The sequence below is a fragment of the Cheilinus undulatus genome, linkage group 10 (genome assembly GCF_018320785.1).
Source record: "Cheilinus undulatus linkage group 10, ASM1832078v1, whole genome shotgun sequence".
Classification (NCBI taxonomy): Eukaryota; Metazoa; Chordata; class Actinopteri; order Labriformes; family Labridae; genus Cheilinus; species Cheilinus undulatus.
In genome coordinates this window covers 28,894,246-28,908,391 of record NC_054874.1, presented here as the reverse complement: position 1 = coordinate 28,908,391, position 14,146 = coordinate 28,894,246, and the positions used below count along the sequence as shown (strand labels likewise).

At 45.6% G+C, this 14,146-nt stretch overlaps 2 pseudogenes; both read right to left on the bottom strand.

Annotated features, from left to right (window-relative positions):
• Nucleotides 1-527: 527 nt before the first annotated feature.
• On the bottom strand, nucleotides 528-5,729 carry LOC121516294 (annotated as a pseudogene).
• A 1,084-nt stretch (nucleotides 5,730-6,813) lies between these two features.
• On the bottom strand, nucleotides 6,814-12,643 carry LOC121516295 (annotated as a pseudogene).
• Between the last annotated feature and the right edge of the window lie 1,503 nt (nucleotides 12,644-14,146).

Genomic DNA, 14,146 nt, shown 5'->3' with positions numbered 1-14,146 from the left:
GCAGGTTTCTGTTGGGGTTCTTGTAATCGTCACAGTCGCTGCGTCTCGTGCAGCAGCTCGCGCTGCTCCTGCTGTTCCTCATGCATTTCACCATCAGGACCAGAAACGTCACCAGAGACAGCACGGACACCGAGGCCAGAGACAGGATCAGATAAAGGGTGATTCTGCCGTTTTTCTTGCTCGGCTCGGTCGCCTTCTGTCGCAGGTCCAAGATGGGCTCGTGGAGGCCGTCCTCCAGCAGGATGGACACCGTGACGGTGGCCGACTGGACCGGCTCCCGTCGTCCTTGATCTCTATGAGCAGTCTCTGGGAGGAGTCGTCCTGCTCGGACACAGCGCGTTTAGTCCTCACCTCCCCTGTGTACAGATTGACACTGAACAGAGACGCGTCCGTGGCCTCCGACACCTTGTAGGAGATCCACGCGTTGTGGCCCGAGTCTGCGTCCACGGCCGTCACCTTGGTAACCAGGTGACCCGCCTTCGCGGAGCGGGGCATCCTCTGATGAGACAGGGAGCCCAGGGCAGCGGAGGACGGGTAGATCACAGCGGGGGCATTGTCGTTCTGGTCCAGGATAAAAACATGGACTGTGGCGTTGCTGCTCAGGGACGGAGAGCCCTGGTCCCTGGCCTGGACCGGAATCTCAAACACCTTCAGTTTCTCATAGTCAAACGAGTGCATGCTGTAGATGCTGCCGTTATCTGAGTTGATGTAAACATAAGAGGACACTGAAACGTCCTGCACTTTGGAGTCCAGGATAGAGTAAGAGATTTTGGCATTCTCCCCAAAATCCAGGTCAGATGCTGACACCGAGTACAGAATAGAGCCCGGGACTCCATTCTCTTTCAAATACACATTATAGGAGGGCTGAGTGAAGACAGGAGGATTGTCATTCACATCAGTGATGCTGACAGGAATAGTTTTCTTACTGGACAGAGGAGGAGAGCCTGAATCAGTGGCTGTGATCTCGATGTTATACTCTGAGAAACTCTCTCTGTCTAGAGGACCGCTGGTTACCAGGGCGTAATTATTAGAAAATGACGGTTTAAGAGTGAAAGGAGAGTCTTTTTTGAGTTGTAACTTTACTTTTCCGTTATCACCAGAGTCAAGGTCTCGTGCACTGATTAAAGCCACTACTGTACCTCGTTGTGCATCCTCCCTTACTGGGCTTGGGTTCGAAGTGAGAACAATTTCTGGAGCATTATCATTAATGTCCATTACTATAACCTGCACACGACAGTGCCCTTCCATCTCAGGAATACCTTTATCTTTAGCCGATATATCGATTTCATGCAGGGCACTGATTTCATAATCCAACTGTCCAACTAAACAAACTTCCCCTGTTCTTGAATCCAGCTGGAAAATAGATAATATAGTCTGGGGTGTGTGCTCTGCAAAGGCATACCTAATCTCTCCATTAACACCCTCGTCTGCGTCTGTTGCCTCTACTCTTAAAAGTAAAGAACCAACCTTTGTATTTTCAGGCACTGTTACATTATACAGCGGCCTCTTGAAAACAGGGACATTATCGTTTATGTCAAGAACCGTAATTATAATTTTAGTGGTTCCAGTCTTGACAGGGCTGCCTCCGTCTAAAGCTGTCAGTAAAAACTCATGGACACTTTGTTTTTCTCTGTCAAGAGATTTTTCTAGCACCAGCTCAGGAAGCTTTCGATTACCAGGCAGGTCTTTAATGCTTAAACTAAAGCAGTCATTTTTACTAAGTGTATACGATTTTATGGAGTTACTACCAACGTCCAGATCCTGTGCTATTTCTAATGGAAAGCGTATGCCTGTGGCAGTGGATTCTGCTATTTTTAAAGACTTCTCCTCTGTTAAAAACACCGGAGAATTGTCGTTTATGTCCTTAATTTCCACCTCTATCCGGTGTAGCTGTAGCGGATTTTCCGTTACTACTTGTAAAGGCAGCACACAGCTGACGCTCTGTCCACATAAAGCCTCCCTGTCTATTCTGTCATTCACCACCAGCTCGCCCTTCCCCGCATCCACACTGAAATACTGCTTACCAGCCTCAGAGGCGACACGCAGCTTACGATCAAAAATGTCTGCGAGTCCAAGACCCAGATCTTTGGCTAGATTTCCAACCACAGAGCCCTGTTTGAGCTCCTCCGGGATGCTGTAACGAGTCTGAGCGTCTATTGTAATCCACAAGAGAAAGAAATGAAGCCACCAAAGCGCCTGCCATCTCCAGTCTCGGTATCCCATTGTCTTTAGATTCCCCGGTCCGTTACAATAGGTAATTTCCCATTGAGATATCCGTCAACATAAACCAACACGTTCCGCCATTATTCAAAGAAACACTCAAATGAAAATAATTCCTTAAAAATGTGGAAATAAAACATTCTTCAACAAAACGTAATAACCGCATCTCCTCTCCAGCTCTGTGCACTGTGAGCATCACTGTGTTTAGACCGAATGGGGGGATGGAGTAGATCTCTTTGTACAGTCTTGCACCCTATTGGTTCACAAGATTCGTCACTGCAGTCCAATCACAAAGATCCTCCCCTGTTCACATAGCTGCTGCACTGGCTCCACAACACAGTGCATTTGGGCTTGCATGACACATGAGGAAAACGACGAATATGTGAATTGTAGAGGAGAAATCAAAACTGGTGAAATGTAAAGAATTGAACAAGGATTGCTTTCAATGTATCACGACTATTCTCAAAATTACCAAAGATGATGTTCAATTTGGAAATCAATTGTTAACAATGCACGCGCCAGACAAAAAGGCTGTAAAATGTGGGACAAGATTGTTTTCATGACATGAAATTTATGCACATTGCATTTTTTTTTCTGAAGCCTAAATTTTTACGCGCAGTTACGCTAGAGTTACGATGTATAGGACCATCTATAAACTATTCAGGGGAAAAATGTATAGAATGATTAACTGTATTATGGTGAAGCTACAATATCTAAAAAATACAGCACCTTGTGCAAAGAACAGATTAATCAACGAGACGCCTCTATTAAGACACACCCATTGGCAAAGCCTTGTGAAGATTAAAGCATAGTCACTGTAGTGTAGAGAAGACTTTTTGCTGAAGCAAACAAAAACAGAAATACAAAACATTTCAGCTTCTGGTTACATCATTAACTGGATTAGAGTTCAGTCAGAACAGTCCTAATTTAAAGGATATTTTTGAAAGGAGTGATCTGATTCGATAAATTTTATGGCCAAGAACAAAGAAAAGCGAAAAAACTAAAGCTGAAGTTATAACTGCTCACCTGCTGGCTCTCAAAGGTCCAGGTGCTGTCGGGCAAAGACGCATCCAGGACACTGATGACCTCCTTGAAGTCACTGGTGCTGCTGGGTTTGATCAGAGTGAAATCACTGTACTCTGACATGGGAGACATACAGGACCTGAACGACTGACTCTGAGACAACATGTCTCCTCCCAGGACCTCCACGTACTTTATGGGTCCATCAGTGTTGAGCTGAATCTGCAGGTTTCTGTTGGGATTCTTGTAATCGTCACAGTCGCTGCGTCTGGTGCAGCAGCTCGCGCTGCTCCTGCTGTTCCTCATGCATTTCACCATCAGGACCAGAAACGTCACCAGAGACAGCACGGACACCGAGGCCAGAGACAGGATCAGATAAAGGGTGATTCTGCCGTTTTTCTTGCTCGGCTCGGTCGCCTTCTGTCGCAGGTCCAAGATGGGCTCGTGGAGGCCGTCCTCCAGCAGGATGGACACCGTGACGGTGGCCGACTGGACCGGCTCCCCGTCGTCCTTGATCTCTATGAGCAGTCTCTGGGAGGAGTCGTCCTGCTCGGACACAGCGCGTTTAGTCCTCACCTCCCCTGTGTACAGATTGACACTGAACAGAGACGCGTCCGTGGCCTCCGACACCTTGTAGGAGATCCACGCGTTGTGGCCCGAGTCTGCGTCCACGGCCGTCACCTTGGTAACCAGGTGACCCGCCTTCGAGCGGGCATCCTCTGATGAGACAGGAGCCCAGGGCAGCGGAGGACGGGTAAATCACAGCGGGGGCATTGTCGTTCTGGTCCAGGATAAAAACATGGACTGTGGCGTTGCTGCTCAGAGACGGAGAGCCCTGGTCCCTGGCCTGGACCGGAATCTCAAACACCTTCAGTTTCTCATAGTCAAACGAGTGCATGCTGTAGATGCTGCCGTTATCTGAGTTGATGTAAACATAAGAGGACACTGAAACGTCCTGCACTGTGGAGTCCAGGATAGAGTAAGAGAGTTTGGCATTCTCCCCAAAATCCAGGTCAGATGCTGACACCGAGTACAGAATAGAGCCCGGGACTCCATTCTCTTTCAAATACACATTATAGGAGGGCTGAGTGAAGACAGGAGGATTGTCATTCACATCAGTGATGCTGACAGGTATAGTTTTCTTACTGGACAGAGGAGGAGAGCCTGAATCAGTGGCTGTGATCTCGATGTTATACTCTGAGAAACTCTCTCTGTCTAAAGGACCGCTGGTTACCAGGGCGTAATTATTAGAAAATGACGGTTTAAGAGTGAAAGGAGAACCTTTTGGTAATTCAAGAGTTACTTTACTGTTATTACCGGAATCAGCGTCTCGAGCTTTGATCAAAGCCACCACTGTGCCTCTGGGCGCATCTTCACTCACGGGACTGGGTTTTGAAGTGAGAACTATTTCTGGAGTGTTATCGTTTACATCTATCACATCTATCTGCAGACGACAGTGACCCTCCATTTCAGGAAGTCCATTGTCTCTCGCTGTTATTTCAATTTTGTAGGACGTGGCTTTCTCGTAATCTAAGTCCCCTTTCAAATGTATTTCACCAGTTAATGAATTGATGTCAAATACTGAGAGGATAGAATCCGGTGTCCGCGAGCCAAAAGAAAACTTGATTTCTGAATTTGCACCGTCGTCAGCATCAGTTGCTGTAATTTGGATTACAGGGGTGTCTAGCGCAGTATTTTCCCATAACGAAACTTTGTATATACTTTTTTCACAGACTGGAAAGTTATCATTTACGTCAAGCACATAGACAGTGATCTGTGAGGTACCAGACATGGGAGGATTTCCTCCATCTAATGCTGTTAAAAGAAGCCTATGAATAGCATTTTTTTCTCGGTCGAGAGGCTTCTCCAAGACCAGCTCTGGGACTGTTTTACCATCCTCAACCTCTTTCATTTTCAAGGAAAAGCAGTCATTTTTATTTAACATGTAGGACTTTACGGAATTGCTGCCCACATCGGCATCTTCTGCACTCTCCAAGGGAAACCGAGTTCCAACTGCTGCCGATTCTGATATTTTTAAGGAAAGCTCTTTTGTAGGAAAACTAGGTGAATTGTCATTCATATCTTTTATTTCTATCTCAATCCGATGCAAATTTAAAGGGTTTTCAACTACAACCTGCAGAGGTAGAACACAGCTGGCGCTCTGTCCACATAAAGCCTCTCTATCTATCCTGTCATTCACCACCAGCTCGCCCTTCCCCGCATCCACACTGAAATACTGCTTACCAGCCTCAGAGTCAACACGCAGCTTACGATCAAAAATCTCTGCGAGTCCCAGACCCAGATCTTTGGCTAGATTCCCAACCACAGAGCCCTGTTTGAGCTCCTCCGGGATGCTGTAACGAGTCTGAGCGTCTATTGTAATCCACAAGAGAAAGAAATGAAGCCACCAAAGCGCCTGCCATCTCCAGTCTCGGTATCCTATTGTCTTTGTCATCATCGGACCTTGAAAATTATTTTCCACAGAGCGGAAAATTACCACCCATTGCCATGAACCACCAATCAAAAACAAACATCCGAAATTGATGCATAGCAAAAAGAAAAAGATTTTTGTTTTATAAATTCCGGTAAGAGCATCACTCCTTCTCACTCGGCTGCCTGCAGTGCATCTGTTAATGATGCTGAAGCTGTATGGGGGAGGGAGTAGATCTCTTTGTACAGTTCTGTCTTTCATTGGTTCCAGCCACACATCTCTGTCATCCAATAAGAAGAGGGTGGGCAGAGCCATTAAAGACCCAGGGATGCTTTATAGTATTTGCTGTGATATTTGTAGAGGGTGTAAAAAGAAATTAACCAAACCAGCTGTCAAGGAGTCCAAAGATAATATTGCTCGAAAAGATATATAGAGCAAAATTTGGTCATAAAGGTGGAAACAAAACTGCCTTACGGTCACTGTGTCTTGGAAATGTATAAGTATAGATGTGATGTGAATCAAAAGAGAAGGAAGGTTTCCTTACAAACGAAAGCCCATTAAAGGTGTCGCTGTCCAGCAATGTGGTGCTGAAACAAACTGCGTTTATAACTGCAAAGTGGTGATTCATGTATAATCAGAGTTGCAAGCATAAGTTCTTAAAGGAAAAAAAACAGACACACTGTACTCCAATGCAGAAGAAATAGATATACGGCACATAATTAAGAAAAATAAAATTCTAAGTGATGGTCACGATTGAAACAACACACACTACATCTTTGGTGTGCTTAAAAATAAAAGTGAATAAGAACGAAGAATGTAACGAGAAGCACCATGAAAGGTGTTTGTATCAATAAGAGAGAGAGAGAAAAATTAAAGCAAAAGATCCTACGACGTAAAGACGTGTGTTTTGATGCCTCAAGGGAACGTAAAGGAAGCATTCCAGCACGACGGACATGACGCAAAGTCTCGAGTGTATTAACATCGAAATAAACAAATGTTTCTAACTTATTACGTTGGAAACGGATAACAAAAGGCCGGGAAAGGTATTTCTGAGTGCAATGAAAGAATCTAACAACATCAGACTAAAGAGAAATCAACATCGTTTAACTGCTCACCTGCTGGCTCTCAAAGGTCCAGGTGCTGTCGGGCAATGACGCATCCAGGACACTGATGACCTCCTTGAAGTCACTGGTGCTGCTGGGTTTGATCAGAGTGAAATCACTGTACTCTGACATGGGAGACATACAGGACCTGAACGACTGACTCTGAGACAACATGTCTCCTCCCAGGACCTCCACGTACTTTATGGGTCCATCAGTGTTGAGCTGAATCTGCAGGTTTCTGTTGGGGTTCTTGTAATCGTCACAGTCGCTGCGTCTCGTGCAGCAGCTCGCGCTGCTCCTGCTGTTCCTCATGCATTTCACCATCAGGACCAGAAACGTCACCAGAGACAGCACGGACACCGAGGCCAGAGACAGGATCAGATAAAGGGTGATTCTGCCGTTTTTCTTGCTCGGCTCGGTCGCCTTCTGTCGCAGGTCCAAGATGGGCTCGTGGAGGCCGTCCTCCAGCAGGATGGACACCGTGACGGTGGCCGACTGGACCGGCTCCCCGTCGTCCTTGATCTCTATGAGCAGTCTCTGGGAGGAGTCGTCCTGCTCGGACACAGCGCGTTTAGTCCTCACCTCCCCTGTGTACAGATTGACACTGAACAGAGACGCGTCCGTGGCCTCCGACACCTTGTAGGAGATCCACGCGTTGTGGCCCGAGTCTGCGTCCACGGCCGTCACCTTGGTAACCAGGTGACCCGCCTTCGCGGAGCGGGGCATCCTCTGATGAGACAGGGAGCCCAGGGCAGCGGAGGACGGGTAGATCACAGCGGGGGCATTGTCGTTCTGGTCCAGGATAAAAACATGGACTGTGGCGTTGCTGCTCAGGGACGGAGAGCCCTGGTCCCTGGCCTGGACCGGAATCTCAAACACCTTCAGTTTCTCATAGTCAAACGAGTGCATGCTGTAGATGCTGCCGTTATCTGAGTTGATGTAAACATAAGAGGACACTGAAACGTCCTGCACTTTGGAGTCCAGGATAGAGTAAGAGATTTTGGCATTCTCCCCAAAATCCAGGTCAGATGCTGACACCGAGTACAGAATAGAGCCCGGGACTCCATTCTCTTTCAAATACACATTATAGGAGGGCTGAGTGAAGACAGGAGGGTTGTCATTCACATCAGTGATGCTGACAGGAATAGTTTTCTTGCTGGACAGAGGAGGAGAGCCTGAATCAGTGGCTGTGATCTCGATGTTATACTCTGAGAAACTCTCTCTGTCTAGAGGACCGCTGGTTACCAGGGCGTAATTATTAGAAAATGTTGGCTTGAGAGTAAAAGGAGAACCCTGAGGAAGCTGTAATGTTACTTTTCCGTTATCACCAGAGTCAAGGTCTCGCGCACTGATCAAAGCCACCACTGTACCTCGTTGTGAATCCTCCTTACTGGGCTGGGTTCAGTGAGAACAATTTCTGGAGCATTATCATTAATGTCCATTACTATAACCTGAACACGACAGTGCCCTCCATCCTCAGGAATGCCTTTGTCTTTTGCACTAATATCAATTTCATAATATGCACATGTTTCAAAATCCAGTGTCCAACTAAACAAACTTCTCCTGTTACTGAATCCAGCTATCAAACATAGATAATATAGTCTGGTGTGTGCTCTGCAAAGGCATACTCCAATCTCTCCATTGCACCTTCATCAGTGCGTCTGTTCGCTCTAGTTTAAGTATAGATGAACCAACCTTTGTATTTTCAGGCACTGAGACTTTGTAAACGTTCTGCTCAAATACAGGGACATTATCGTTTATGTCAAGAACCATTATAATTTTAGTGGTTCCAGTCTTGACAGGGCTGCCTCCATCTAAAGCTGTCAGTAAAACTCATGGACACTTTGTTTTTCTCTGTCGAGAGATTTTCTAGTCACCAGCTATTTCAGGAACTTTCCGATTACCAGGCATCCTTTGTCTTTAAACTAAAGCAGTCATCTTTACTTAAAGTGTATACGTGGAGTTACTACCAACGTCCAGATCCTGTGCTGTTTCTAATGGAAAGCGCTGCTATTTTTAAAGACTTCTCCTCTGTTAAAAACACCGGAGAATTGTCATTTATGTCCTGATTTCCACCTCTATCCGGTGTAGCTGAAGGGTTTTCAACAACTACTTGTAAAGGTAGAACACAGCTGGCGCTCTGTCCACATAAAGCCTCTCTGTCTATCCTGTCATTCACCACCAGCTCGCCCTTCCCCGCATCCACACTGAAATACTGCTTACCAGCCTCAGAGGCGACACGCAGCTTACGATCAAAAATCTCTGAGAGTCCAAGACCCAGATCTTTGGCTAGATTTCCAACCACAGAGCCTTGTTTGAGCTCCTCCGGGATGCTGTAACGAGTCTGAGCGTCTATTGTAATCCACAAGAGAAAGAAATGAAGCCACCAAAGCGCCTGCCATCTCCAGTCTCTGTATCCTATTGTCTTTGCCATCCCTGGTCCGTTACAATATTATTTTCCACATTGAGATATCCGTCAACATAAACCAACACGTTCCGCCATTATTCAAAGAAACACTCAAATGAAAATAATTCCTTAAAATGCATGGAAATAAAACATTTTTCATAAAAACGTAATAACGCATCTCCTCTCAGCTCTGTGCACTGTGCATCACTGTGTTTAGACCGAATGGGGGGATGGAGTAGATCTCTTTGTACAGTTCTTGCACCCTATTGGTTCACAGATTCGTCACTGCATCCAATCACAAAGATCCTCCTGTTCACATAGCTGCTGCACTGGCTACAACACAGTGCATTTGGGCTTATATTTGACACATGAGGAAAACGACGAATATGTGAATTGTAGAGGAGAAATCAAAACTGTTGAAATGTAAAGAATTGAACAAATTGCTTTCAATGTATCACGACTATTCTCAAAATTACCAAAGATGATGTTCAATTTGAAATCAATTGTTAACAATGCACGCGCCTTTGAAACAAAAGGCTGTAAAATGTGGGAACAAGATTTCTCTTCATGACATGAAATTTATGCACATTGCATGTGGTTTTTCTGAACAAAATTTTTACGACTGCAGTTACGCTAGATTCAGTATGAACAAAAGATAAACTATTCAGGGAAAAAGTAAGAATGATTAACTGTATTATGGTGAAGCTACAATATCTAAAAATACAGCACCTTGTGCAAAGAACAGATTAATCAACGAGACGCCTCTATTAAGACACACCCATTGGCAAAGCCTTGTGAAGATTAAAGCATAGTCACTGTAGTGTAGAGAAGACTTTTTGCTGAAGCAAACAAAAACAGAAATACAAAACATTTCAGCTTCTGGTTACATCATTAACTGGATTAGAGTTCAGTCAGAACAGTCCTAATTTAAAGGATATTTTTGAAAGGAGTGATCTGATTCGATAAATTTTATGGCCAAGAACAAAGAAAAGCGAAAAAACTAAAGCTGAAGTTATAACTGCTCACCTGCTGGCTCTCAAAGGTCCAGGTGCTGTCGGGCAAAGACGCATCCAGGACACTGATGACCTCCTTGAAGTCACTGGTGCTGCTGGGTTTGATCAGAGTGAAATCACTGTACTCTGACATGGGAGACATACAGGACCTGAACGACTGACTCTGAGACAACATGTCTCCTCCCAGGACCTCCACGTACTTTATGGGTCCATCAGTGTTGAGCTGAATCTGCAGGTTTCTGTTGGGATTCTTGTAATCGTCACAGTCGCTGCGTCTGGTGCAGCAGCTCGCGCTGCTCCTGCTGTTCCTCATGCATTTCACCATCAGGACCAGAAACGTCACCAGAGACAGCACGGACACCGAGGCCAGAGACAGGATCAGATAAAGGGTGATTCTGCCGTTTTTCTTGCTCGGCTCGGTCGCCTTCTGTCGCAGGTCCAAGATGGGCTCGTGGAGGCCGTCCTCCAGCAGGATGGACACCGTGACGGTGGCCGACTGGACCGGCTCCCCGTCGTCCTTGATCTCTATGAGCAGTCTCTGGGAGGAGTCGTCCTGCTCGGACACAGCGCGTTTAGTCCTCACCTCCCCTGTGTACAGATTGACACTGAACAGAGACGCGTCCGTGGCCTCCGACACCTTGTAGGAGATCCACGCGTTGTGGCCCGAGTCTGCGTCCACGGCCGTCACCTTGGTAACCAGGTGACCCGCCTTCGCGGAGCGGGGCATCCTCTGATGAGACAGGGAGCCCAGGGCAGCGGAGGACGGGTAAATCACAGCGGGGGCATTGTCGTTCTGGTCCAGGATAAAAACATGGACTGTGGCGTTGCTGCTCAGAGACGGAGAGCCCTGGTCCCTGGCCTGGACCGGAATCTCAAACACCTTCAGTTTCTCATAGTCAAACGAGTGCATGCTGTAGATGCTGCCGTTATCTGAGTTGATGTAAACATAAGAGGACACTGAAACGTCCTGCACTGTGGAGTCCAGGATAGAGTAAGAGAGTTTGGCATTCTCCCCAAAATCCAGGTCAGATGCTGACACCGAGTACAGAATAGAGCCCGGGACTCCATTCTCTTTCAAATACACATTATAGGAGGGCTGAGTGAAGACAGGAGGATTGTCATTCACATCAGTGATGCTGACAGGTATAGTTTTCTTACTGGACAGAGGAGGAGAGCCTGAATCAGTGGCTGTGATCTCGATGTTATACTCTGAGAAACTCTCTCTGTCTAAAGGACCGCTGGTAAGCAGTTCATAATTATTAGAAAATGTTGGCTTAAGAGTAAAAGGAGAACCTTTGGTAATTCAAGAGTTACTTTACTGTTATTACCGGAATCAGCGTCTCGAGCTGATCAAAGCCACCACTGTGCCTCTGGGCGCATCTTCACTCACGTTGAAGTGAGAACTATTTCTGGAGTGTTATCATTTACATCTATCACATCTATCTGCAGACGACAGTGACCCTCCATTTCAGGAAGTCCATTGTCTCTCGCTGTTATTTCAATTTTGTAGGACGTGGCTTTCTCGTAATCTAAGTCCCCTTTCAAATGTATTTCACCAGTTAATGAATTGATGTCAAATACTGAGAGGATAGAATCCGGTGTCCAGGAGCCAAAAGAAAACTTGATTTCTGAATTTGCACCGTCGTCAGCATCAGTTGCTGTAATTTGATTACAGGGTGTCTAGCGCAGTATTTTCCCATAACGAAACTTTGTCTATACTTTTTTCACCGACTGGACAGTGATCATTTACGTCAAGCACATAGACAGTGATCTGTGAGGTACCAGACATTGGAGGATTTCCTCCATCTAATGCTGTTAAAAGAAGCCTATGAATAGCATTTTTTCTCGGTCAGAGGCTTCTCCAAGACCAGCTCTGGGACTGTTTTACCATCCTCAACCTCTTTCATTTTCAAGGAAAAGCAGTCATTTTTGCTGAACATGTATGACTTTCAAAGAATTGCTCCAACATCGGCATCTTCTGCACTCTCCAAGGAAAACGAGTTCCAACTGCTGCCGATTCTGATATTTTTAAGGAAAGCTCTTTTGTAGGAAAACTAGGCGAGTTATCATTTATGTCTCTGATTTCCACCTCAATTCGATGAGACTGTAAAGGATTTTCAACAACAACGTGCACAGGGACAACACAGCTGGCGCTCTGTCCACATAAAGCCTCTCTATCTATCCTGTCATTCACCACCAGCTCGCCCTTCCCCGCATCCACACTGAAATACTGCTTACCAGCCTCAGAGGCGACACGCAGCTTACGATCAAAAATGTCTGCGAGTCCAAGACCCAGATCTTTGGCTAGATTTCCAACCACAGAGCCCTGTTTGAGCTCCTCCGGGATGCTGTAACGAGTCTGAGCGTCTATTGTAATCCACAAGAGAAAGAAATGAAGCCACCAAAGCGCCTGCCATCTCCAGTCTCTGTATCCTATTGTCTTTGTCATCATCGGACCTTGAAAATTATTTTCCACAGAGCGGAAAATTACACACCCATTGCCATGAACCACCAATCAAAACAAACATCCGAAATTGATGCATAGCAAAAGAAAAGATTTTTGTTTTATAAATTCCGGTAAGAGCATCACTCCTTCTCACTCGGCTGCCTGCAGTGCATCTGTTAATGATGCTGAAGCTGTATGGGGAGGAGTAGATCTCTTTGTACAGTTCTGTCTTTCATTGGTTCCAGCCACACATCTCTGTCATCCAATAAGAAGAGGGTGGGCAGAGCCATTAAAGACCCAGGGATGCTATAGTATTTGCTGTGATATTTGTAGAGGGTGTAAAAGAAATTAACCAAACCAGCTGTCAAGAGTCCAAAGATAATATTGCTCGAAAAGATATATAGAGCAAAATTTGGTCATAAAGGTGGAAACAAAACTGCCTTACGGTCACTGTGTCTTGGAAATGTATAAGTATAGATGTGATGTGAATCAAAAGAGAAGGAAGGTTTCCTTACAAACGAAAGCCCATTAAAGGTGTCGCTGTCCAGCAATGTGGTGCTGAAACAAACTGCGTTTATAACTGCAAAGTGGTGATTCATGTATAATCAGAGTTGCAAGCATAAGTTCTTAAAGGAAAAAAAACAGACACACTGTACTCCAATGCAGAAGAAATAGATATACGGCACATAATTAAGAAAAATAAAATTCTAAGTGATGGTCACGATTGAAACAACACACACTACATCTTTGGTGTGCTTAAAAATAAAAGTGAATAAGAACGAAGAATGTAACGAGAAGCACCATGAAAGGTGTTTGTATCAATAAGAGAGAGAGAGAAAAATTAAAGCAAAAGATCCTACGACGTAAAGACGTGTGTTTTGATGCCTCAAGGGAACGTAAAGGAAGCATTCCAGCACGACGGACATGACGCAAAGTCTCGAGTGTATTAACATCGAAATAAACAAATGTTTCTAACTTATTACGTTGGAAACGGATAACAAAAGGCCGGGAAAGGTATTTCTGAGTGCAATGAAAAGAATCTAACAACATCAGACTAAAGAGAAATCAACATCGTTTAACTGCTCACCTGCTGGCTCTCAAAGGTCCAGGTGCTGTCGGGCAATGACGCATCCAGGACACTGATGACCTCCTTGAAGTCACTGGTGCTGCTGGGTTTGATCAGAGTGAAATCACTGTACTCTGACATGGGAGACATACAGGACCTGAACGACTGACTCTGAGACAACATGTCTCCTCCCAGGACCTCCACGTACTTTATGGGTCCATCAGTGTTGAGCTGAATCTGCAGGTTTCTGTTGGGGTTCTTGTAATCGTCACAGTCGCTGCGTCTCGTGCAGCAGCTCGCGCTGCTCCTGCTGTTCCTCATGCATTTCACCATCAGGACCAGAAACGTCACCAGAGACAGCACGGACACCGAGGCCAGAGACAGGATCAGATAAAGGGTGATTCTGCCGTTTTTCTTGCTCGGCTCGGTCGCCTTCTGTC